This window comes from Oryctolagus cuniculus, chromosome 5, assembly GCF_051225735.1.
Source record: "Oryctolagus cuniculus isolate XC-2025 breed Fujian yellow rabbit chromosome 5, ASM5122573v1, whole genome shotgun sequence".
Lineage (NCBI taxonomy): Eukaryota > Metazoa > Chordata > Mammalia > Lagomorpha > Leporidae > Oryctolagus > Oryctolagus cuniculus.
Window position 1 is genome coordinate 48,668,333 of NC_142871.1, and position 27,427 is coordinate 48,695,759.

The 27,427-nt window shown below is 39.9% G+C and overlaps 2 pseudogenes; one reads left to right on the forward strand and one right to left on the reverse strand.

Moving 5' to 3' along the window:
• The first annotated feature begins 2,291 nt into the window (after positions 1-2,291).
• Positions 2,292-2,594, forward strand: LOC100343405 (large ribosomal subunit protein eL43 pseudogene; annotated as a pseudogene).
• A 14,153-nt stretch (positions 2,595-16,747) lies between these two features.
• Positions 16,748-17,880, reverse strand: LOC100343146 (F-actin-capping protein subunit alpha-1-like; annotated as a pseudogene).
• Between the last annotated feature and the right edge of the window lie 9,547 nt (positions 17,881-27,427).

Below are 27,427 nucleotides of genomic sequence, written 5' to 3' on the forward strand. Positions count from 1 at the left end.
GAAGTGGAGCAGCTGGGACTCGAACCAGCACCCATATGGGATATCAGCACTGCAGGCAGCTGTTTAACCTGCTGTGCTACAGCGCTGGGCCTTGGGCCCTTAAGTATACTTTTGGCATATTTTCAGTAAGTACTATTTTGGAAAGAAGGGCAATGTGTATTATTAAAGAAAAATACATTATCAAATGTTAAATCTATGTAAGTGTCTGTGTGCCCTAGTATTAAATTTATCAGGAAATGAAAATGTTTTATATGAGAAACATAAGAATTTATTTTAAACCATAATTATTCAATTTTGCTTAGCATATTTAAAACAACTATATCCTGTAGCTAATAGCTCTGGAAACCCAACTAGCGTATTTCATATTATTATAGTCTTAGACTCATAAGGCAAGGGTTGGCAGATTACAATATGTGGGTCAAATCCTACCAGTTACTTATTGTTGTAAATTTTATTTTATTTAGTTTATTATTCTGTTCTATTCTACTATTGGAATACAGCCTTAATCATTTGTGTCTGTTTTGTCTATGGCTGCTTTTGTGTTATATCAGCAGAGTTGAGTAGCTGCAGCTGATGCAGTCTCCAAAGCCTATAATATTCACTCTCTGACCCTTTATAGAGAAAGCTTTAAACCTCTACATTTATAAGATATTCAAAATTCTCCATTTTTTTTCTTTCCCACCCTTCACCACACAATCTTATTAATAAGGTACATGAGATCCAGAGAAACCCATTGAATAAATTAATTGTATGTCCTGAAATAGAAGCTAGATTTCTTATCTCTTAATTTAGGACTTTGAATAATTCTTTTTTTTTTTTTTTAATTTATTTGACAGGTAGAGTTGTAGACAGTGAGAGAGAGACAGAGAGAAAGGTCTTCCTTCCATTGGTTCACTCCCCAAAATAGCCGCCACAGCCAGTGCTTTGCCAGTCTGAAGGCAGCAGCCAGGTGCTTCTTCCTGGTTTCCCATGTGGGTGCAAGGGCCCAAGCACTTGGGCCATCCTCCACTGCCCTCCCGTGCCACAGCAGAGAGCTGGACTGGAAGAGGAGCAACTGGGACTAGAACCTGGCGCCCATATGGGATGCTGGCGCCGCAGGCGGAGGATTAACCAAGTGAGCCACAGCGCCAGCCTGATTGAATAATTCTTTCTTCTTTTTCTTCTCCTTATCCTCTCTTCCTCTTCCTCTCCTTCTGCTTCTTTCTCATATTTATAGATACACACGGGTTTTGATTGAATTTTGCTCCAGTCTCTTAATTATTTCCCACATGGTGAATTAGGTTTGTTGGCTAGGAAGGTATTTCTTTCAAGTTCACAAACATAAAATCAAATCACAGGGCAACTTGCTTTAAAAGACAACATGTTTACCCAAATAATACATGATTTTGAGGGCTATCATTTAGGAAACCAATGTCAGTGGACAGAAACCATTTGTTCTTAACACCTGCTTTTCTGCTTTCCTAACCTTGATATTTACTGAAATTTTCAGGAGTGTAATTGACCTATGTGAAGGTAGTTGTTGGTTACCATGCTAATTTCCAAAGCTTTAAGACTGATAGTAAAGCCATTCAGAAAGTTAATAGTCATAAATTTAAGAGGAAAAATACTGCCATAGCAGGTGTTATTTTAGTGTAGTATTTAGTTCCTAAATTTGTTCTTTTATGTTTTCAAGGTACAAGAACATGTTGTCAACATTGACACCCTCTAATAGCCAAACTGTGACAAAAACTGAAGCCTTCAAGTCTACAATTTTACTTATGTATTAAAGCTTTCCATCAATAGGCACAGATCATGATCATGAAACAGCAGTCCCTGCTGCACAATGAAAAACACCATTACCATTAAAATCTTAGTCCAGGGGCAGACATTTGATGCAGTGGCTGAAATTGCTGCTTAGGATGCCTGCGTGCCATATTGGAATGCCTGGTTCAAGTTCCAGCTACTCCACTTCCAATCCAGCTTGCTGTTTTGTGCATCCTTTGAGGCGGCAGGTGATAGTATAAGTACTAGGGTCCCTGCCACTCACACAGGTGACCTGCATGGAGTTTTGGGTTCCTGACTTTGGCCTGGCCCTGCACTGTCTGCTGCAAGCATTTAGGGAGTAAAGCAGGCAATGAAATCTCTCCCCCAACCCCCACCTTTCAAATAAAAAGAAAATAAACAAATACATTTAAAAATTTTAGTCTGAACATTATTCATTTGTCATTGGAATCCTTTCCAATTTTTATGGACTAGTTGCTCTGTAATTGTGGATGCCAAAAGTGGCAGACTCTCTGGACTCAGACCTAGATGGTGGTGATATGGCTAAATGCACCAAGAAGGTTACAATCATTGGTAAACAGAGGACCAGCCATGGCACCTCCCTCTGGAAAATGGTGAAGATAATTGAAATCAGCCAACATGCCAAGTATACTTACTCCTTCTGTGGCAAAACCAAGATGACAAGACAAGTTATGGGGATCTGGCAATGTGGTTCCTGCATGAAAACAGTAACTGGTGGGGCCTACATATACAACACTACTTCCACCATTACAATGAAGTCTGCAATCAGAAGACTGAAGGAATTGAGAGACCAGCATTTGAGACATCATTAGTCTATACTTTATTTATGGGTTAACTATGTAACAACAAAAAAATCAGCAAAATGTGATATTTAATTGGTGAACTTATTTTTAAATTTTATGTATTTGTTTGAGAGGTGGAGGGGGGGGTGGTTCCCATCTACTGGTTCCCTGAATACCTGTAATGACTGGGGCTGGGCTCTGCCACAGCTGGTGACTCAATCCAAGTTTCCCATATGGATAGCAGGAATCCAGTTATTCCAGCAAGCTAGAATTGGGAGCAGAGCTGGGGCTAAAATCTGGGCATTCCAATATGTCTTGTGGGTATCTTAGCCATTAGACCAAATGCCTGCCAGGAGAGCTTATTTTAAATGCAGATGATTGGAATCCACTAGCAGTATAATGAATCTGAATATTGGAGTGGGAGCAAATTACAAACCTCTGGGTTTGTTTTTTTGTTTTTTTTTGTTTTTTTTTTTTGAAAGAGAAGTTGAGAGAAAGAGAGAGAGAGAGAATGACAGACACACAGAGAGATTTCATTTACTGGTTCACTCCTCATATGTTCCCAACAGCTGGAGCTGAGCAAGTTTGAAGCTGGGAGCTTGAAACTCAATCCAGATCTCCCATGTGCATGGCAGGAACTCAAGTTCTTGAGCTATTACCTACTGCCTTCTAGAGTGCACACTAATAGGGAGCTGGAATTGGAAGTACAGCAGGGACTCTGACCCAGGTACTCTGATAGGGATCTATTTTTTCTGAAAATATCTGTAGAGGGGAGCAAGCATTCAGTACAGTGGTCAAGATGCCCACATCCTATGCCGGAATGCCTGGGTTTGATTCTGTTGAGTTTGTGTCAGTGCAAACCTTGGGAGGCAGTAGTGATGGTTCAAGTAGTTGGCCTCCTGCCACTTAACATGGGTTACATGAATTGTGTTCCAGGCTCCTAGCCTCATTCCTGGCCAAATCCCAGTCTTTGTTGCCATCTGGGGAGTGAACTAGTAGATAAGCTCGCTCTCTCTCCCTCTCTCTACCTCTCAAATGGAAAAAAAAAATTCTGCAAGTGATTCTGAAGCACATCAAAGTCTCTCTGACGTTAAGGAAACTGTTTTCACCGGATAATCTGGAAAACAATTGTAATCCTGGCTGTTTCGTTAAATTGCAATGTGGCCTTGGACAAGTAACTGAAGTAGCAAAAAGGGGGCAGGAGCATGGGAGGTTGCAAGGAAAGTCCCTGCCTTTTTGCATAGTTGGGAAATTTCTTTGGTTTTGTCATTTTTAAAAAATGGGATGATAGCATCTGCCTCAAATTGGTTGTAAGGATTAAGATAATGAGGATGAAGTGTTTAATATAGTACCTCTCATATGAGAAGAATTCAATAGAATTTAACTTATTCAATTTTATTATAATAATAATTACATATTAATATCAAAGCCAAAATGACATTGAATGATAATCCAGTCTAACAGGTACCATTTTTTTCAACAAAAGCAAGAAGGAGCTGGTTTTATTCCTTTGTTCATTTATTTATTGAAATAAATATTTATTGCTGCCTGTCAGGGTCCAAGCACTGTGTTGCACTATAGACACAATGCTGAGAACTTTGTGAAGTCATTGACCTCAGAGATTTACATCCCAGCAGATGATAAAGACCAAAAAACCAACTCAGTGTACTTATAATTTTCCCTTTAAAGCACAATCACTTCACTAATAAAAAAATAAAATCCTGTGGAGCAGAATCTTGTTCTTCTGTAACAGAAAAAATAGTGCATTGTTCACATCGAATAGTAAAGGAGATAAATAATGGCTCTTTTAAACAGTTTGCAGTGACATATTAGTATTATCATGAAATTTATATCTGCTTTGTCATAACACATACTGTACATAACCAAATATTATAGCTGCTGCTTATCTAAAGAAGGCTATAAGCATTTGTTGAAAAGCATTTAATCCACTTCCACAAAGATGATAGTAACCTCTGTTGGATAGTTTTGCTGCTCTTTTTTGAGTAGTGTGGCACATACATGTTAGACAAGATTGTATTTTGGGAGAACTTGTTGCTGTACTAGTAGCTTAGATAAAATGAGCTATGAGGATTCAATTAAGTTCCCCTCAGTCTGAAGGCACTCATCGTCTTTGGCTTTTAGAAGAAGTTTTATAATCCTGTTGCTATAATTTTAAGGACTTAATAAAAATGGTGTTAATAGCCTTTTCATCATTTAAACTGTCTTCCCTTGAGAATTCCATTAATGCCTCTGATAAATTCCTTATGGTAAGTGTAGGCAGAATAGGAAATACTTAAGAATATCATGAACATATACAACAGCAGTGTTTGTTTTTATTAGAAATGACACTCAGAGAATATTTAAAAAAGAGATACCATGCTTACTGTTATGTAAACGGAAAGCTACAATTTCCACTAAGTAAGCTAAATAAGAATTTAGACAGAACATATTTGCTTTAGTAGCTCTCTCTTCCACAAGTTTGATTTAGAGAAATTTTCCAAGGTACAAAAATAGATCATACATACATAAAAGTCAAGCAATAGAATAAAAATATCTGTAACATGTATGGAAATAAAAATTTTTAAAAAGCCTGGTAGAAAACTAATTCAGATGGCCTAAGACAACATTAATAATAATAAAGAAAGAAAAAGTATATTAACAGAACCAAAATGACAACACATTTTAAAAATTACCACTATTAGTTATTTAAGAAATACAGAATAAAATGAAATAATATATTCCTATGAAATTAGTAGAGATGCAAATAGCAATATATAACATTGATAATGGTATAATAATACCTGATTCAGTATTGTTGTGTATATAAGTTATGATTTTCTTTTAAGTTGAGAGGCAGAGAGAGAGACAGACAAAGGGCTCTCATCCATTGATATACCCTTCAAATATCCAAAAAAGCCAAACCTGGGTCAGGTCAAAGTCAGGAGCTGGGAATTCAATCCAACTCTCCTATGTGAATAGGCAGGATCACCATCACCTGAGCCATTTCTGCTTCCTCCCAAGGTCTGCATCAACAGGAAACTGGAGTCAGGAGCCACCAGAGCTAGGCTCTTTACCCAGGCACTCTGATATGGGAGACGGGCATCTCAGCTGCTATGCCAAATGCTTTCCCAACCTGTTGCACACACTGTTTTTATCAATCTGTTCTCTGAAATGTTAAAATGACAGAATCACCTATCTCACATAGTTTAGGCCATAAAGAGAGTTATTGTATCTTGGTTTAAGGATGGATACTGTTACTGATTTTTTTTTATTTATTTTGTGTGTGTGTGTGTGTGTGTGTGTGTTTTATTTCCCCCCCCAGAAATCTTTTATTTAAGGTCTACAAACTTCATGTATTTCGTAAATACAATTTTAGGAACACAGAGATTCTTACCACCATATCCACCCTCCCACCCTTCCTCCTCCCTCTGCTATTCCCATTCATTATTTATTTAAAGTTTATTTTCAATTAACATGATGCACAGAAGATTGACTCTATACTAAGTAAAGAGTTCAACACATAGTATGAAAAAAAAAAACTGTTCCTCAACAGTTTTTTGATTTCTCTTTTGATTTCTTCTATGACCCACTGTTCATTCAGGAGCACATTGTTCAGTCTTTATGTGTTTGTATATGTTCTAGAGATTCTTGAGTTGTTGAATTCCAGCTACAATCCATTGTGGCCCAAGAAGATAGATTGTATGATTTTGATTTTTTTGAATCTGCTAAGACTTGCTTTATGGCCTAGCATGTGGTCAATCCTAGGGAAAGTTCCATGATATAGTGATAAGTATGTGTATTCTGCAATTGTAGGATGAAAAGTTCTGTAAATATCTGTTAGGTCCATTTGGTCTATAGTGTCGATTAACAGTTGTTTCCTTGCTGATTTTCTGTCTGGTTGATCTGTCCATTGCTGAAAGTGGGATATTGAAGTCCCCCATTACTAATGTATGGGAGTCTATGTCTCCCTTTACATCATTAACATTTCTTTTAATTACAGGTGCCCTGTAATTAGGTGTATTTATTATGGTCACATCTTGTTGAATTGATCCCTTAATTATTGCATAATGCCCTTTTTTGTCTCTTTTAACCATTTTTGTGTTAAAGTCTATTTTGTCTGATTTTAGGATGGCTACACTAGCTCTGTTTTGGTTTCTGCTAGCATGGACTATCTTTTTCCAACTTTCACTTTCAGTCTGCATGCATCTTTGTTGGTGAGATGTGTTTCTTGTAAGCAAAAAATAGATGGATCTTGTTTTTTAATCTATTCAGCCACTTTGTTATCTTCTAAGTGGAGAGTTGAGGCCATTTACATTCAAGGTGACTATTGATAAGTAACGACTTGGCCCTGCTGTTTTTACATAAATATTCCTATTGTTTACTGTGGATTTCCTTTGTATTTTTTAAAAGATTTATTTATGTTTGAAAGTCAGAGTTACACAGAGAGAGGAGTGGGAGAGAGAAAGAGAGAGAGAAAGAGAGAGAGTCTTCCATCCAATGGCTCACTCCCCAATTGGCCGCAATGGCCGGAGCTGCGCCAATCTGAAGCCAGTAGACAGGAGCCTCCTCTGGGTCTCCCATATGGGCCATCCTCCACTGCTTTCCCAGGCCACAGCAGAGAGCTAGATTGGAAGTGGAGCAGCCGGGTCTCAAACTGGTGCCCATATGGGATGCTGGAACCCCAGGTCAGGGCATTAACCTGCTGTGCCACTGCACCAGCCCCTCCTTTGTACTTTTACTGGGAGATTTTCTGCCTTCATCTTCTTTCACAGTGATATCATGTTTCTGCATTTCTGTGCATAGCACATTCTTAAGCATCTTTTGTAAGGCTGGATGGGTGGTGACAAATTCTTTCAATTTCTATTTGCTATGGAAGATCTTTATTTCACCTCCATTCATAAATGAGACCTTTGCAGTGTACAGTATTCTGGGTTGACAGTTTTTTCTCTTAAAACTTGGAATATATCTTGCCATTCTCTCCTAGTCTGTAGAGTTTCTGATGAGAAGTCTGCTGTGAGTCTAATTGGAGAGCCTTTGAAAGGAATCTGGTGTTTCTCTAATGTGCGTTTTAGAATCTTTTCTCTATATTTTACTGTTGAGAATTTGACTATAATGTGTCGTGGTGAAGGATCTTTTCTGGTCATGTCTATTATGAGTTATATGTTCTTCCTGTACTTGGATGTCCCTTTCTTTCTCCAAATTAGGGGAGTTTGCTGTAATAATTTCACTAAAAAGGCTTTCTAATCCGTTCTCTCTTTCCATGCCTTCAGGAACTCCAAAGACTTGTATATTGAGTTATCAGATAGTATCCTATAGATCTCCAACAGTGTTTTTAGTTTTTTAATTTCTTCTTGTTTTTGGTCTGACTGTAAAATTTCCAAAGATTTGTCTTCTAATTTGGATATTCTTTCTTCTGCCTCACTGAGTCTGTTGTTAAGGCTTTCCATTGCATTTTTTATTTGATGTATTGAATTCTTCCTTTCCAATATTTCATTTTGATTTCTCTTTAAAATCTTAAATTCATGGGAAAAATGTTCATTCATGTCATATATGGATTTCTTTAGTTCATGGATTTGCTTCTGATTATTTCTAAGTAATCTTTTTATTTTTACATTCTAATGTTAAAATGTTGTGTCCTTTAAAGGCATCATGTTTTCTTCCTAATTCTTATTTCTTGAATTGGTGCATTTATTTTTAGGCATTTGTGGAGATACTTGTTGTTGTTGTTGTTGTTGTTGTTCCCAGTGACGGATTTTATCTAGTGGAATGTCTGCTCTCTTAGTGAATACCCTAAAGTTTGTGCTGCGTGTGGCCAGAGAGCTCTGTTCAGTGCTCCAGGATGAGGGAAGGGTTCAAGGTAACACCAAAATTGGCTGTGGTAAATCCGCCCCCACCCTTTTTTTTAATCAGAGAGGAGGTTTAATCTGCTCTATTGGCATAGTCTCATGCTCACCTCCTCTCCTCCAAAGTGACCAATGCCTGGTCTCTAGCCCCAAAAGCTATAGTATTATTTTATGCTGCCAGAAAGACCACAAGAAGGATCTGTGCAGTCTTTAGTGTGAGCACAGATCCTGCAGCAATGACCCTCATCAGGAAATCAGGGAGTGCTGAACATGTGGAGCTGCCCACAGTGCCTGCTCAAAGGCCCAGCCACACTCTGCTCTCTCCCATGCAGCCACAGTGTTTTCATAGTCCTGGGACACAAGTCTCCCACAGTCACAAGCAACTATCCCCTTGTCAATGCTCCCAGTCTGACTCAGGTGTCTCCTCTTGGCTGGTTGCTGGGTGCATGGACATGAGCTGGTGCATCAGTTACATATATCCAAAACAGTGCCCACCCCCTCTCAGCTAGTTATAGGATGCCAGTGCCAGGTGGTCAGGGAGAGAGAAAAATGCCCCATTTTTTTCCCTGTAGATTATCAGGCATACTGTCCCCCACAGGGTTCCAAGCCAGACTCATGCCAAGCTCCTCCTCCTGCGTTATCACCAGTGGCTTGGGCTACTGCAGTTTGGTCTCACCTTACGTCCAAAGCTGGTGCTGAGGTTCTCGGCTGCTGGGGTCCTGAGGTGTGTGCATCTACACCATCCATACAGATCCACGGTGTCTATGGCATGGAATTTCCTCTGCCATTTTCTCCCTAACTCTTTCTTGAGGTTGCACTCTCTCTGGGCTTTTTAAAAAACAAACAAACAAAAAAACAAACAAACAAACAATCTTCTCCTACAAAAGAGCAGTAAGCTCCCTCCCTATTCTACAATCTTGTCTCTCCTGCTACTGATACCTTACTATTAGAAATATTCCTCTTCTTCATCTCTAACTTCTGCTTTTTTTTTTTTTTTTTTTTTTGCTCTTAGGCTTATATAATACCAGTAGAGATCCCCAATGGAAGGAGATGACTTTTCCACATTAGTTCTTGAAAAGGGCCAAGAGTGAGTCTTCTTGCATGAATTAGGTCCTGTATTCAGTCCCAAAGCAGTCATTTCAGCCAGAAGGGTAGAATTCCCTGATTGTCGATGCTTGGTTCCTCCCCACACCTTGGAATGATGGAAGGAGCTGGCTTTATCTATACTACTTGGAATACAGGATGACTTTCAAAGGTGAGGGGGTGCTGTGGCATAGTAGGTTAAGCCTCTGCCTACGGCACTGACATCACAAATGGGTGCTGGTTTGTGTCCTAGCTGCTCCTCTTCCAATACAGCTCTCTGAAATGTTCTGGGAAAGTAGTGGAAAACGGCCCAAATGCTTGGGCCCCTGCACCTGCCTAAGAGGCCCAGAAGAAGTTCCTGGCTTCTGGCTTCAGATTGGATGTTGCAGCCATTTGGGGAGTAAACCAGAGAATGAAAGACCTTTCTCTCTGTCTCTCCCTCTTTCTGTAACTCTGCCTCTCAAATAGATAGAATCTTAAAAAAAAAATGAGGAGAAATGATGTCCAGTCAGTAAAAATCAACAATATTCACTGTATGATTTCACCTTTTAATAACAATTAAAAATCAACGTTATAAAGAATAGATGCAGCCGGTGCCGTGGCTCACTTGGTTAATCCTCCACCTGTGGCACCGGCATCCCATATGGGCGCCAGGTTCTAGTCCTGGTTGCTCCTCTTCCAGTCCAGCTCTCTGCTGTGGCCTGGGAGGGCAGTTGAGGATGGCCAAAGTGCTTGGGCCACTGCACCTGCATGGGAGACCAGGAGGAAGCACCTGGCTCCTGGTTTCAGATCGGCGTAGCTCTGGCCGTTGTGGCCATTTGGGAGGTGAACCAACAGAAGGAAGACCTTTCTGTCTCTCTCCCTCACTTTCTAACTCTGTCAAATAAAAAGAAAAAGAATAGATGCAAATATTTACACTCAAATGTTTTCAATAATTTTAGTTGTAATGCTTCAAAAACTCAAATAACAAAAAAACTTCAACAGGAGAATTGCAAATTAAGGAATATAAATATATTAACCATTAGAATCATAATTTCAAGTAGTTTTAGTGATTATGAGAAAAGAACATTTTATAATATAAAGCCATAAAGGCAGACTAAGATATAATATGTAAGTAAAAATGTATAGGAAACACACTGAGAAAAATGTATTACAACAATTAGTTCAAAGAATTTTTTCATAAAAACAAATACTTTGGAGTGTTTATTTTATGGGAGAGTTTTTGTTCTGAATATTTTCTTTCTAATTTCCATAATTTTACATATGTTACGATAAGCAATTGAGAGGTGTTCTGCAGTCAGAGCGAAATCTTGGTAACTTGACTTAAATTCTTATGACATTCCAGGCATCATTTTTAAGGTGCTTTCAGGTACACTGTCTTGTTTAATGGGTCTCTTATGAAATCAGTTGTCAGTCTGATTTACTCCATGAGGGTACTGTTTTTCTATAGGAGCCAAAAATGAAATCTATTGATTGACATGATGATTCATTTGTTCATTCATCCAGCTACCTATAAATTGTTGAAGGGATTAAAAAATAACCCCTAAGTGAATTTTTTTAAAATTAGGAAGGTAAGAAAACTTTTAAATTACTATGGGTCAGTGAACAGATTTTTTGTAGTGATTAGAATATGTTAATTATTCTTTGTTGAAAGAATATGAAGAGCCAAACGAATGTCAGCAATTCTATCAGTCATTGTGTATAAAGAGGATATGCTCATGTATAGCAGAATCCAATTCAGTCATAAGAAGCAATGTAAGGATAGGTGGCAGGCCAATTAAGGGTGCTCTACACATTGATCTGCCATCAAGAAGACCTAACAGGCCAGTGCACTGCATTGGTTTATATGGAAAGCCAGGGCTTCAGCAGAAGTCAACTTATGAAGAGTCCTGGCAGCTCTGCCAGCAAAGAGTTGGATCACTGGAAATGGAACTGCCCTGGAGTTGAAGCACTTCAGGTCAGAGCCACAGATCTTGTTGGCTGTAAGCTGAAAAGCCCCTCACTTGGCCCAGCTTCCAAAGTGACCACCAGTGCTGAGGTGAAAGCCAAGTAGAATCAGCAACATTGCAGGCAAAACAGTAAATTTTCTGTTAGAGATGCAACCTGGATTTACCTGACCAGCTCTCTTCCCAGGCCAAGCAGGTAACGGAAGTCAACAGGATGTGTTCTCTAATGAGGTTTACACGTCCCTCATGTACCACATGTGACGAGATAAATAGGCCTGGGACTCATAACTGGCAAGGCCTTAAAGCCCACCTGATTATTATCAGGCCCCTTCTGTCAGTTTTTATTGGCCTTTCAATTGGAAAACTTAGTTGTGGTTTAGACACCAACTTTCTTAGGTCCTCTAATAATGACTCTGTCTTTTATTCCAGACCCTGTCTAGCCCACCTGGGGCCTCTACTCTTACATCAATGGCTCTACTGCCAGTCCATGTGTATTGATGGTCCTCCCCCACCCCTGTAGAGAATTTCTCTACAGACAAACCCCTCTACATGCAGGAGATGAGCGATCTTTCTCCCAGTCTTGGTTGGAATCAGCTTCAAACCACATACATCAAAGTATACACAAGGGTCCAGAGACCCCCCTCATTTCCTCTCCTCTATGAAATCCTCTCATTACTTGGTTAATGCCACTCTTAGGACCACTGGCTGCTATTCTCACCCTGGCTTTTATGCTATCTTGTCTGTTTAAGTGTTTACAGGAGGTGATAATGAAATGAACTAAAGCAGGCAGTCAACCAAATGCTACTACAGGGATATGCTGGGCTCCCCACTTAGGAAACAGCAGCTTGAGACATTGCTCCATGACAGCAGAGAGTAACTCATTGCTCCAAGTCAGCAGGAATTAGCTCTAAAGAGAGATCATCGTCCCTCCACCCCTCCTGGACTTTTGGGGCTGATACAATCCCATATAACACTTACTTTATATAAAAGGGGGGGTGTTAGTAAAATGGTCTTATCTGTGGCACCATCTATGCCCTGGACACCATCTTAGGCTCTGGCCCCCATGGGCACCTTGCACAGTAAGTTTTGGTCCTAAGAGCCCTGGCCCAACCACAGGTGTCAACTCCACCCCACCCTAATGGGATTTGCTGCTCCTACTTCCCTGCCCTCTGGCAAAGGTATAACAGGACCTGATCTAGCACATGTGCTCTCTCTCCTGATCCCTCTCTTACTCTCTTGCCCTCTGCCCCTGGCCTCTCAGGCTTCCCCCACCCAACAATAAATCTGTCCCTTAAAAAAATAATTTACAAAATATTTTTCTGCACTTTTCAGAAATACTATGTCCTATTATTGCTTAAATATATATAAATAAAAGCTTTATGAACGGGTCATCAAAGAAGGAGGTACCTTTCTCTGAAGGGAGGAGAGAACTTCCACTTTGACCATGGCCTTGTCTAAATATGATCAGAGTCGGTGAACTCAGGGGACTTCCATAGCCTTGGCAGCTCATGACAAGAGCCTAGGGTGATTACTGATGCCATCAACAAGAGTGTCAATTTGTTAGGTCAACAACAGGAGTCACTGTGCACTTACTCCTCATGTAGGATCTCTGTCCTTAGTGTGCTGTACATTGAGATTTAATGCTATAACTAGTACTCAAACAGTATTTTTCACTTTATGTTTCTGTGTGGGTGCAAACTGTTGAAATCTTTACTTAATGTATGCTAAACTGATCTTCTGTATATAAAGAGAATCGAAAATGAATCTTGATGTGAATGGAAGGGGAGAGGGAGTGGGAAAGGGGAGGGTTGCGGGTGGGAGGGACGTTATGGGGGGGAAGCCATTGTAATCCATAAGCTGTACTTTGGAAATTTATATTCATTAAATAAAAGTTAAAAAAAAGCTTTATGTATTTGATATATCCAGTTTATTTTCTACAAATTCATTTATGGAAAATTTTCTTAATTTTTTTAAAGATTAATTATTTAAAAGGTAGATTTACAGAGAGGCAGAGGAAGAGGCGAGACAGAGAGAGGTCTTCCATTAGCTGGTTCACTTCTTAAATGGTCACAACATTCAGAGCTGAGTTGATTTGAAGCCAGGAACCAGGAGTTTCTTCCAGGTCTCCCACACGGGTGCAGGGGCCCAAGGAGTTGGGTCATCTTCTACTGTTTCACAGGCCATAGTAGAGAGCTGGAATGGAAGTGGGGCAGCTGGGACTCATACCGGTGCCCATATGGGATGCCGACACTGTAGGTGGCAGCTTTACTCACTATGCCACAGAGCTAGCCCCCTGTTTCTTTTTTCTTTTTCTATTTTTAAGAACAAAATAGGTATTGGACTTCCTGATACAGAAAATAGTATGAATAACAAAAAAATGCAATGGCCTCTTAGGAACTAGCTCTTGTTTGACTATATTTCTGAGTAAAAACAATACTTAGGGGCCGGCGCTGTGGCATAGGGGGTTTGAATCCCAGCTGCCCCACTTCTTTTATTTATTTATTTGACAGGTAGAGTTATAGACAGAGAGAGAGACAAAGATAAAGGTCTTCCTTCTGTTGGTTCACTCCCCAAAATGGCTGCACTGTCAGTGCTGCACCAATCTGAAGCCAGGAGCCAGGTGCTTCTTCCTGGTCTCCCCTGCGGGTGCAAGGCCCAAGCACTTGGGCTATCCTCCACTGCCTTCCCGGGTCACAGCAAAGAGCTGGACTGAAAGAGGAGCAACCGGGGCTAGAACCCGGTGCCCATATGGGATACCGGTGCTGCAGGCAGAGGATTAACCAAGTGAGCCACAGCGCTGGCCCCATTTTTAAATTTTTATTTTTTTGTTTTGCTCCACTTCTGATTCAGCTCTCTGCTATGGCCTGGGAAAGCAATAGAAGATGGCCTAAGTCCTTGGCCCCTGCATCCATGTGGGAGACTTGGAAGAAGCTCCTGGCTCCTAGCTTCAGATCAGCTCAGCTCTGGCCATTGCATCCATCTGGGGAGTGAACCAGGGGATGGAAGACCTCTCTCTCTCTCTCTCTTCCTCTGCCTTTCTGTAACTCTGCCTTTTAAATAAATAAATAAATCTTAAAAAAAGAAAAAAAAACAATTTTTTTATGTATTTGTATGTATTTAGAGACAGGAAGGCACTACTTGGTTTCTTTTTTTTTTTTTTTTAAGATTTATTTATTTACTTGAAAGTCAGAGTTACACACAGAGAGGAGAGGCAGAAAGAAAGAGAGAGGTCTTCCATCCACTGGTTCACTCCCCAGATGGCTACAACGGCCAGAGCTGTGCCGCTCCAAAGCCAGGAGCCAGGAGCTTCTTCTGGGTCTCCCATGTGGGTGCAGGGGAACGAGGACTTGGGCCATCTTCTACTGCTTTCCAAGGCCATAGCAGAGAGCTAGATTGGAAGTGGAGCAGCCGGGACTCTAGCTGGTGCCCATATGGGATGCCAGCACTGCAGGCCCCTGCCCCCGTGTGGGAGACCTGGAAGAAACTCCTGGCTCCTGGCTTTATCCGCTACTCCACTGCGCCAGCCCTGCTACTTGGTTTCTTAAAGAATCGACCTTCCCTTAAGGCCTTGTTACAGAAGTTTAAACAATGTAAATGAATCCTCCATTATCAATTGTCATATCATATTTATGTGAACTATGTGTTCCGGGATCAAATACATACCTGACAAGATGCCTGGGAAGGGTTGTTATATCACAGTTTCATTTGAGTTCTTGGCATGCAGGATTGAAGAAAAGTGATTTGAAACAAATAGTACATCCTATTTAGAAGAAATTACTAGTATTCCCTTAAATAATAGGTCACAATAGAAAGATACTGACTGGAAGTTATCCTTTCCACTTTCATTCATTTTTCATATTTGTGATTTACATAGTTGATTAATTTGCTCATGAAACAATCCTGTCACAAAGTATTAAAGCACAAGACACTACCATTCCTTCAACATCTGCATTTTCAAGTTTTATACTCTGTTATATCCATAGTAGACCAACAGTTCTTGAATTTGAAAATAAAAATAAATGGGTAAAAATCTAAAAATGCAGATGCAGATGCTTGTATTACAATGGTACTAGATGAAGAGGAGACAGTGAGGGCAGAGGAAAACAGCCAACATGTTCCTGCGCCAGTGATAGAGACTCCCGACTTGGTAGACTGGGGCTTTGGGTCGCCTCTTCATCACCTGAAGATGAGTCTCAGAGAACCTGGGAAGTAAAGCAACCGGCTTCTGTGAAACATATTGATGTCATGTGCTGGTCCTTATAGTCACAGTTTTCTGTCCTGTTGTATCTGATCTAGGTAATGAGAATTTTGTGTGTCTTGGGGAAAATTTTCATGCGTTTTCTGTTGTCTGTTGAGTCTTGATTGGAACATTCACCCAATTAACCAATCAAGACCATCTCTCTTCTGAACTAATCTCAGGGACTTGCCCTTTTAGAGTCTATAAATACCCCTAGGCAATCAGCTCTCAATGGCTCCCATCTTCAGGGCCCTCTCTCCACAGACTCAGGAGCTTTATCTCACTTTTGTTTTGTTTTGTTTTGTTTTTCTGTTTTATTTTATTTGTCCCTCTTATTTACTCTCTACTTTTTTTCTCCCAGTAAACTACTTCTGCTTTACAAACTCTTCCTTATTAGTACTCCTCATTTATCATGAATGAGAGACACAAACATGGCAGAGAAAAAGAACGGTAGTAACCACAGACTCCTGCAATGCAGGGAATGTGGTTCAAGTCTTTGGATTAAAAAAAATTCCCCAGAGAAGCTAGCTATAATGGAATTTCCAGAAAAACCTCCTTTGTCCTTCAAAACGGGCCTGAAAAACCTAAATCCAAACTTTTGAAAACTACCATTATGAGATGTTATAATGATCAAAGCAGTAGAAGGAGGAGGATGAATGTGTCTCCCATTTGTAGCATAACCTCTATAGCTATTGATATATCAGTAAAAACCATTAAAGTACCAGAGTGCTTTGAAGGACAGAGGTAAAAAAGTACAGAATGTATTATCTGTCTAAATCAGAAATAGGGCTTCATGGCTAAGAACATTTTCCAAACAGTAAAATGACCCCATGATAAATTCTCTCCAACACGAAACATAGCAAAAATGAGATTTACAAGTAGATATTGTGATAACAGAAAATTAAAAGGCAGAGAGCACAAAAGAAATCAAGGCAATGCTGTAGGTTCAACAGTACTTCAAAAACTATTTACTTTGAAAGCCCTAGCAAAATATCACTCTTGTTTATAAATCGCTTATTTTTGACCACACATTGAATCCTTTACTTGCTATGTATTGAAGAACCTAGTCAGCCTTTAAGCATACTGCATTTCTTTGCCAATCTTTTAGCTGAGTGTCTCATTACAGTGGACTTTGGTTCAGGTAACTGGAAGTTGCTCATGTAAAGCCTTCAATGTGATGTTGAACATAATTTGATAGTTTTCAACAATTGCTATCTGATACTCATTTTCTGCATTCTGTTTGATTTTAATAAATTCCTTGGCAGTTTGGACTTCATTTTACATAATTATTGAATCTTGTACATCTTTACAACTAACCAACTAAATGTTGCCATCTTCATAATAGTGAACCTGAATCTTAAACACTCCACAAACTTAGGGTGTAGGTGGTGTGATAGTAAATATCCACCGAGATTTCCAATGACCATTCCAGCAGTTTTAGGCTGAAACTGATGACTCTCAACACATGCATTAGTAGTCTGTTGCTGACCTATAGTTTTAGCATAAGCAATACAGAAGCTATTGCAATGATGATCTTTTACATGGGCTCTTAAAGCACTGTCACAGGACTCTTTAAAATTCAAACCCCGGCCGGCGCTATGGCTCACTAGGTTAATCCTCCGCCTTGCGGCGCTGGCACACCGGGTTCTGGTCCCGGTTGGGGCGCCGGATTCTGTCCTGGTTGCCCCTCTTCCAGGCCAGCTCTCTGCTGTGGCCAGGGAGTGCAGTGGAGGATGGCCCAAGTGCTTGGGCCCTGCACCCCATGAGAGACCAGGAGAAGCACCTGGCTCCTGCCATCGGATCAGCGTGGTGCGCTGCGGTGCTGCGGCTGCGGCGGTAGCCATTGGAGGGTGAACCAATGGCAAAGGAAGACCTTTCTCTCTGTCTCTCTCTCACACTGTCCACTCTGCCTGTCAAAAAAAAAAAAAAAAAAAAAAATTCAAACCCCCACCCCCTTCCACTGGCTGGGAGTCATTTGTTTCTTTCTGTATCTAAAAATCTGCTATTTACCAGGTTACCATGCTATGTAATTAGACCTGATCTTCATATCCTTCCGTCTTCACAGGTATGAACTGATCCATGTTTTACTGGGGAAATGCATGTGTTGCCTCTTCTCTGAGGAGATTAGCATTATTAAGCAGTGGTTGGATGTTACTGAGTGCTTCATTGAATTCCTTTAGGGATGCATGAGTGATGAATTTAGCCCATCAGATACATAATATATGAAGTCAGTCATCTTGGGCTGCTCTAAATTTTATTTTCATTTTATTTGAAAGGCACACACACACACACACACACAGAGAGAGAGAGAGAGAGAGAGAGAGAGAATCTTCTATCTAGTGATTCACTCCCCAAATACCTGCAATACCCAAGAGCTCAAAATACCTGTAAAGCCAAGAGCTCAAAATCTCATCTGAGTCTCTAATGTGAATGTCAGGGACCCAAGTATTTGAGCTATCTTCCACTGCTTCCCAGAGAGTGCATTAGCAAGAAGCTAGATCAGGAATAGGGGAGCCAGGAGTTGAACCAGGTACTTTGGTATGAGATGTGGTCTTCCAAGGTGCAGTGACTTAGCCACTGTGTCAAACACCTGACACCTGTGAATAATTTTGATTCCATCTTCTAGGTGGAGCAAAAGATTGTGAAGTTTTCTTATAGGAATATTTGGCTATCACCCCGGGGTAGCTTTGTGCTGTAGCAGCTTGGGGTGCTTTCTGAGCAGGCAAGAGGAGAGGCACTGCCTATTTCTTATTTTTCCAACTTAATGAGAAGTAAGGTGACACATGCTGTCTATCATTAGAGCTAGAGCCTAGTACATCCAGATAACTTAACACTCAAGTTGGCTACTTACTGAATTCCAAAAAACGTTCTTAGTGATTCATGCACAACAATTGACCTAGCTTCTCACTTAACTCTAGGAAGCTGCTATTATACAGAGGGAGGAACTTTTTTTTTTTTCAACAAATTGAGGCATGGATACACTGAGAAATTACTTGCCAAAGATCACAGAGCTAATAAACGTGTGTGCTGAGTTTATGCATTGAATCTCAGTTGTGGCGTCTTTTTTTTTTTTTTTAAAGATTTTTATTTATTTATTTGATAGGTAGAGTTACCGATAGTGAGAGAGAGAGAGACAGAGAGAAAGGTCTTCCTTCTGTTGGTTCACTCCCCAAATGGCCACAACAGCCAGAGCTGCACCAATCTGAAGCCAGGAGCCAGGAGCCAGGAGCTTCTTCCTGATCTCCCATGTGGGTGCAGGGGCCCAAGCACCTGGGCCATCTTCTACTGCTTTCCCAGGCCACAGAAGATAGCTGGGCTAGAATCCGGTGCCCATAGGGATGCCAGTGCCGCAGGCGGAGGGTTAACCTAGTGTGCCCCTGAGAGGGCCCCTGAGTTGTGGTTTCTGAAATGCTGAAATGACACAGATGTGTTAAGCTTCATAGAAGGTAGGTATTCATTTCTATCTTCATGAAAAATGTGTGGTTTAAGGCAGATTTTGTAATGCAGCAGGTTAACCTTGGATCACCTATATTCCATATGAGAGTGCCTTCAAGTTCTAACATCTCTGCTTCCAATCTGGCTTCCTGCCAATGCATCCTGGGAGGTAGCAGATAGCTCAATTGCCTGGGGCCCTACCACCCACACATCGGAGACCTGAATGGGCTTACAGGTTTCTGGCTTCAGCCTGCCCCAGATCTGGCTGTTGTGGGCATTTGGGCAGTGAAACAGTGGATGGATGATCTCTGTCTTTCCATGTCACTCTGCCTTTCAAGTAGATGAAAATAACTAAAATTTAAAATGCATAATTTTATGCTGGAACTGGATAAATAAAATTTATTTCAAGCTGTCCTTATGTGTTTAAAGTATTTTTTAATCATTTTTCTAACAGATTTTTCATCTTGGAAGTTGAGATGGGGAATAACCCGTTGAACACAGTACTGCAGTTCTAGTATCACCATCCTATTTATGTCTGTGAATAGGGAATTCTGTCATTACAACTGCATTAGCGATGCTTACCACTAGAGGGAGGGCTCAGACCATGGAGATCAGCTGCAAGACCAGACTGGAAGTAGACCAAGCATGAAACTCATGAGCCCTTTATTAATAGAACAGATGTCTTATTATCTGGAAGAGATGAGTTCACAATCCCAGTGAAGGGATGTGTCAATTTTCAGGGTTTTGAAGTGAGAAAAGCTAACATGCTTAGTGTCCTAGAGGAGAATTTCTCAACCTTAGTAATATTGGCATTCAAGACTAGATAATTCTCTGTTGCTGGGGCAGTGCTGTGCATAGCAAGAGGTTTAGCAACATCCCTGAGCACTACCTATCAGACACTGGTAACATGCTTTTCCCAGCTATAACACACATTTCCAGACATTGCTAAGTGTTCCCAGGTGAACAAAATTGCCCCTATTTGAGAACCACTGTCTTAGAGATCCAAGATGTTCTAAAGATCTGAGACTTCAGAGTATAAAGTAAATATATTGTCTTCCCTGGGAATAGGAGAGGGAGGAAGAAGAGGGGTGTAAGTGTGCATGCAAGGAATCCCTGTATTCCTAAAGTTGTACTTATGAAATGCATGAAGTTTGTATTCCTTAAATAAAAGGTTTCTTTGAAAAAATAAAATAAAATAAAATAAAATATATTGTCTTCCTGGTGATTAGGGAATCTAGTCCTTTGCTTGTTCTGGTCATACACAATTCAAGGCTATATATAGACTGGACAGAACTGGATGCAATCCATGAATGAACTATGAACAAAGGGCAATCAACACGACAACACCAGGCATGTAGACTGAGGAAGCAAGAAACAGCTTGATACTGTACAAGGAGGGAGAAAAGAGTGAGAACTGTATGTAGGGGTTGAAGTTGAGATGACATCTAGAATGGCAGAATCATTATACTATAGATGCAAAGCCTCTCACAAAGAGGGGCTCTTTGGAGATGTTGGCGGGGCTGGTGCTGGGGCTTAGTAGGCTAAGCCTCCACCTGTGGTACCTGCATCCCATATGGGCACTAGTTCATATCCCAGCTGCTCCTCTTCTGATCCAGCTCTCAGCGTATGGCCTGGGAAAGCAGTGGAAGCTGGCCCAACTGCTTGCGCCCCTACACCCATGTGGGAGACCTAGAAGAAGCTCCTGTCTCCTGGCTTCAGATAGGCTCAGCTCCAACTGTTGAGGCCATTTTGAGAGTGAATCAGTGGATGGAAGACCTTTCTCTCTGTCTCTCCCTCCCTCTGTCTGTAACTCTACCTCTCTAGTAAATAAAATAAAATCTTAAAAAAAAAGAGAGAGACAAAGAGCTGTTGGCATGGATGGACAGAAGCTTTTATGTTCTTGGGCCCAATTCAAAGACTTCTCTATCAAATCTAGTCTTTTAATATTTCCTGTCTCACTAATACTGTTTCTTCATAGCCAATCATTCTAGAAAACTTGGAGTTATTTTCTTCAGTGATTCTCCTTAGTAAGGAAGTAATTTAAATTCAAATTTTCCTATGTAATACACTTATGAAACATATTCTGTGGCATAGTAAGTTAAGCCTCTACCTGTGGTGCCAGCATCCAATATGGGTGCTGGTTCATGTCCCAGCGCTTCTCTTCCAATCCAGCTCTTTTCTATGGCCTAGGAAAAGCAGTGGAAGTTGGCCCACGTGCTTGGGTCCCTGTTTTGAAGTGGGAGACCTGGAGGAAGTTTTTGGCTCCTGGCTTTGGATCAGCCCTGCTCTGGATGTTGTGGTCATTTGGGGAGTGAACCAGCAGATGGAAGATCTCTCTTTTTGTCTCTCCCTCTCTGCTGTAACTCTACCTCTCACTACCTCTCAAATAAATAAAATATTAAAAAAAGAAGACAGTTTTCTCAAGATGATTCAGCTAATGAGTGGCAAAAGTTCAGAGAGAACCAGATTTACAGTTTCCCATTTTAGTGTTTTCTCCAAACCTTTATGCTTCTTGTTAGTAACTGTGACTATCTGAATTATTTTTTTGAAAACATTTTATTAATTTATTCGAGATGTAGTGCTCAGCCAGAGAGAGGCAGAGACACAGAGAAAGGTCTTCCAGCCACTGGTTCACTCCCCAAATGACTGCAATAGTTGGAGCTGGGCTGATCTGAAGCCAGGAACCAGGAACTGCTTTTGGGTGTCCCACATGGATGCAGGGGCCCATCTTCTTCTGCGTTTCCAGGCATAGCAGAGAGCTGGATCAGAAGAGGAGCAGTCAGGACATGAACTGGTGCCCATATGGGATGCCGGTGCCACAGGCAGAGGCTTAGTCCACCATGCCACAGCCCCGGCCCCCTGAGTGAGTCTTATAGATTGGTTGCTGTGCAGGCAAGTTAAAAGAAATGCCTTAAGCTCCTCCCCACATCCATGAAATATCATTTAAAATACAATTAATGAACTATTTGATTGTTAAAGAGGATTACTGTATAGATCTTTGTGTTTTAAATTGTCTATTCTATGCAAATTTACTGGGAATAAATAACTCAGTAAGACAAGATCCCATCTTCAAAGAGTTTAGTAGGAGAGATTCAAGTAAACACTGGGATTGCATATGTTACAAATAGGCTGTGGAACCGGAGAGAGGCAGTAATTAACCTCATCTAGCAGAATTGGGAGAACTTCCCAGAGGAGGTAACTAGAGATGATTCTTGAAGGGTGAGCGGAACTTTGATGGGTAGGAAAGGGAAAGATATATCAAAGACAATAGAACGAACAGTAGCACAGGTGAAAGAAAGTTGGAAAATGGAAAGTGAGTGGGAAGCCTTCCCATGTGACTAACATAGGTGTGTCTTAGGAACAGAGGCCAGGAGTTTGAGTACTTGGGTGGGGTTATGGTGAAAGGTCTGGGATGCCATAAACAATGTTTTGTCTCCCAATTATAATGCCTCCTTACACCTTCCCCATTATTCACTTACCTTTAAAATAGCTTTATTTTGGGCCAGCGCTGTGGCTTAGTATATAAAACCACTGCCTGCAGTGCTGGCATCCCATCTGGGTGCTGGTTCAAGTCCCGGCTGCTCCTCTTTCAATCCAGCTCTCTGCTATGGCCTGGGAAAGCAGCAGAAGAAGGTCCAAGTTCTTGCACCCCTGAAGCCACATGGGAGACCCGAAGAAACTCCTGGCTCCTGGCTGCAGATCCGCACAGCCCCGGCCATTGTGGCCATCTGGGGAGTGAACCAGCAGATGGAAGACCTCTTTCTCTCTCTCTCTCTCTCTCTGTAACTCTATTTTTCAAATAATAAATAACTTTTTAAAAATAGCTTTGTTTTTCTTTAGTTCTCATATGACATAACAGTGTGCCAAATGCTTCAAAATATGCACTTAAATAAGAGAAAGGAAAGAGCAGAAGAGATTTGCAGTTTTCTTGATCTCCTTTGTTGGATATGAGTGGATAGAAACAAGATATAAAATTGGTAGATAAAATTTTAGTTTCACAAAAATAATTAAACTGTCAATGCCTCCTCTACTAATGAGGAAAAGAAACTAACATACTGATATGTATTGCTACTTCTAAATACATCAAATGCTATAACATCATCTAACTTAATTCCCACAAATGACCCCATGGGTTGATAATAGTGATTATTGCAAGTATAAAGATAAGAAACCTTAGGCACAGGAATTCAGACTCATGGCCAAGGCCATTCAGTGACAGCTCAGTGGAGTTCTCTGTTTCCAGAGTCTCTCTGCCACAGTGTTTCAGGTGACACTGACAGTAACATTTAAATATTTTAAAAAATTAACTAATTTTTATTTACTTGAAACATATGAAATAGAGATAGAAGTAGGCACTAAAATAATTGGGGAAAAAAGAAAAAGAGGAAGAGAGATAAAACATTTTAGAGATAGGATCTGGCTGACAAGCCCATAAGAGTATTTTAGGCATGGAAAGCCAAGACACTCTGGCAAAAACAAAACAAAACAAAACAAAACACACCTAAATGAAAGATCTCCGCAAATGAGATCCCAGTGGAAAGAAGGAGATACCTTTCTCTGAAGGGAGGAGAGAACTTCCACTTTGACTATGACCTTGTCTAAATAAGATCAGAGCCAGCGAACTCAAAAGGCTTCCATAGCCTTGGCAACTCATTACAAGAGCCTAGGGTGATTTCTGATGCCATAAACAAGAGTGTCAATTTGTTAAGTCAACAACAGGAGTCACTGTGCACTTACTCCCCATGTAGGATCTCTGTCCTTAATGTGTTATACAATGTGAATTAATGCTATAACTAGTACTCAAACAGTATTTTACACTTTATGTATCTGTGTGGGTGCAAACTGTTGAAATCTTTACTTAGTATGTACTAAATTGATCTTCTGTATATGAAGAGAATTGAAAATGAATCTTGATGTGAATGGAATGGGAGAGGGAGCAGGAGATGGGAGGGTTGCAGGTGGAAGGGAAGTTATGGGGGGGAAAGCCACTGTAATCCATAAGCTGTACTTTGGAAATTTATATTTATTAAATAAAAGTTAAAAAAAGTAAAGCAAAAATAAAGATGTAATTTAAAGGGACTGGATTGGTTATATAAATTATTATTGTCTCCACTAAGCTACTTAAATAAAAAAATGTTATATATCTCATCACATAATAGAAAAAATGGGAATAAAAAGAATACTTTGAAAGGAATGGTCACCACGTTTGGTAACAGTATAATTACATTAAAACTTCACCATCTTGGACAACAAATATATGAAAAAATGCTGTATATCAATAGGCATCATGGAAATGCAAATTGAATCAAGAATGAGATATCATCTCACCCTTATCAAAAGAGAGAGCAACAAATGCTTGTGAGGATGTAGAGAAAGGGGAATTGTTGGTGGGAATGTAAATTAGCACAGTATGTAGATTTCTCTAAAAACTGAAAGTAGACTTGCCATATGATCCTGCAATCTCACTACTGGGTATATACCCAAATGACATGAACGTACTCTATCAAAGAGATATCTACAGCATCATGTTTATACCAGCACTGTTCACATTAGCCATAATATGGAATTAACCTAGTTGTCCATCATCAGATGAATGAGTAAAGAAAATGTGATATTATTCAGCTATAAAATATGGAATAGCATTCAGCTATAAAAAAGAATAAAATTCTATCATTTGCATCAAAATGATTGGAATTGGAGGGCATCAATTTGGGTGAAAGAAGCCAAAGAAAGTAAATACTGCATGTTCTCTCTTATACATGAGAGCTAAACAATTTTTTAAAATCGAAAATAAGAAACAAAAAAAGGAAGAAATCCCTGTGTGTATCAGTCTTACTGCAAATGCATCATTGTGTCAAACTTTGTTTTTAAAAAAATTCATCATTTAAAATACTTTTAAAAATGTTCTCAATAAAGTGTCATCTATGTTTCTAATCTATTAAAATTCTTATTTGTCTTAATGTATTGAATTATGTAGAAATGCTCCCATTTATATTTTCATAATCATTTATTTCCTGAGACAGACTATTTTTTTCCCCTGTGGATTAGAATTGCAAGGTTGGACTTGGCTCTGGAATGCAATGGGAAATATTAGACCTCAGATACTCAGAGCAAATTTTCTGCCCACATATGGTGGATAAACACATTATGCCATCTGGATATATTGTATTTCTCCTATCTCCCACTTGGGAAAACAGCATCTCTAAATCATATTAGCAATGGAGTCTCTGGTTGGTGAACCTCATAGAGCATCCAGTGTTTTTCTCCTTGGGGTCCTAACCTGAAATGTAATTGTCCCATGCCACATCTGTTCATATCAATCAGGTAACAATATTTTCTTTACAATGAGTTCTTCGAGGTGATATGATTGATGTGACTAAGTGTGATGGATCCAAGAGGTCTGTCAGCCATTAAGAAAATTTCAGAATTTTGGGCCTGCAGGCCATGGATTCTCTGGGCATAATTTGGTACAGAGTTAAATTTAGAAGGGCATTACAGTTCACCAGATTAAGAATGTTTGACAGTGATTCTTGACAAACTACTTTCTGATGATAAAGAAAAATATGAGCAATTTACTAGGGCAGAGTTAAGGTTCGAGAGTCATTGCCCTGTTGTAAATCAGATAAATTCAGGAAGGAATTGGAGTGGAAAGGGATTTGCAGTTGGAAGATTTGGTTTTGAATCCCAGCTCCTTGTGTTCCAGTAATGTGACCTTGCAGAAATCACTTTAATTCTTGTAACCACAGTTTCTCATCTGTATCATCTTTCACTAGGAGTATTATGAGACTGACAGGAAAGAATATATCCAAAGGAAAGTTATAAATTACAAAGTATTAAAACAAAGCCTCATGGTTTTATGGAAGGCCTGCATGGAATAGGAATCAAATTCATTACTATAAAATAGAAAAGGTTTTCATTGAAATAACTGGATCTTTGGTGCTCAGCAGCACCTCAGACTGTAAAAGGAATTCAGGTGATAGGTAGAGTAGAATGCCTCCCATTCAGCATCCTCACACATCTAACAGCCACCTTTCTATTTCAAGCAGTTATCAAAAGCCTTATTGGTCATTCTTGTTGAGAATATTATCATGTCAGCTGATATATTCCCCACTTATATTTTTCCAAAGTTTTATTGGGGCAACTATATCAATATTATTAGAGCTCTCTGAGAAAGACTGTTGTTTTGAATTTTTTCCTGTCTGTGAGTACTTAAAATATCCATGGAAAATGCATATTATGAGAAAGTTCTGAAAAAATTAAATTTTTGCTGCCAAATAAACTTTAATTCTATTTTTATATCAACTTTTTGTTTTAATTTTTAATTAAATCATTTTTATATTATTTAAAAAGGAGAGAGGGAAATAGAGAGGGAGAGAGACAGACAGGCAGAGAGATCTTTCATCCACAGTTTACTTACAAATACACACAGTAGCTTGGGCTGGACCAGGCCAAAAACAGGAGGCCAGATCCAAAGCAGGAACCCAAATAGTTAACCCAGCATCTGCTGCCTCCTAGGTGCACAATATCAGGAAGCTAACTTGGAAGTTGAGGAGCTGTGACTTGATTAAGGCATGGTGATAAGGGATGTGGACATCTTAACCCCTGTGCCAAACCCCTGCCCCTTCCCCAAACTTCATAAAGTATCCTTATCCATTCCATTCTTGTTAAGGACATCTGTTCAAAATCTATAAGGGAGTGTTGCTCCTCTTTGACTTGCTTTTATAGATGAGTTGCTGTAAAACAACAGGAAAGTTTTTAGCTATTGTAACTGTAAGCTCAGTTTAAGCTAACTGTATTTTTAATAAACTTCAGACACATGATCCTGTAGAGAATAAAGAATGATGTTACTAACTGCAAGGAGGACTGGAAAAGAGAGAATGTGATTAGAGAGTCAGAATGTAAGGAATAGAGCCCTACCTGATAAATTAAGATGCTTGCATTTTGGCAAAGAGGACCAACTTCCTTCCTCCCTCCCTTCCTTCCTTCCTTCCTTCCTTCCTTCCTTCCTTCCTTCCTTCCTTTTTCTTTCTTTCTTTCTTTCTTTCTTTCTTTCTTTCTTTCTTTCTTTCTTTCTTTCTTTCTTTCTTTCTTTCTTTCTTCTCTTTCTTTCTTTCTTTCTTTCTTTCTTTCTTTCTTTCTTTCTTTCTTTCTTTCTTTCTTTCTTTCTTTCTTTCTTTCTTTCTTTCTTCTTCCTTCCTCCCTCCCTCCCTCCCTCCCTCCCTCCCTTCCTTCCTTCCTTCCTTCCTTCCTTCCTTCCTTCCTTCCTTCCTTCCCTCTCTTCCTCACTTTCTCTCTCTCTTTCTTTCTTTTAAAAGATTT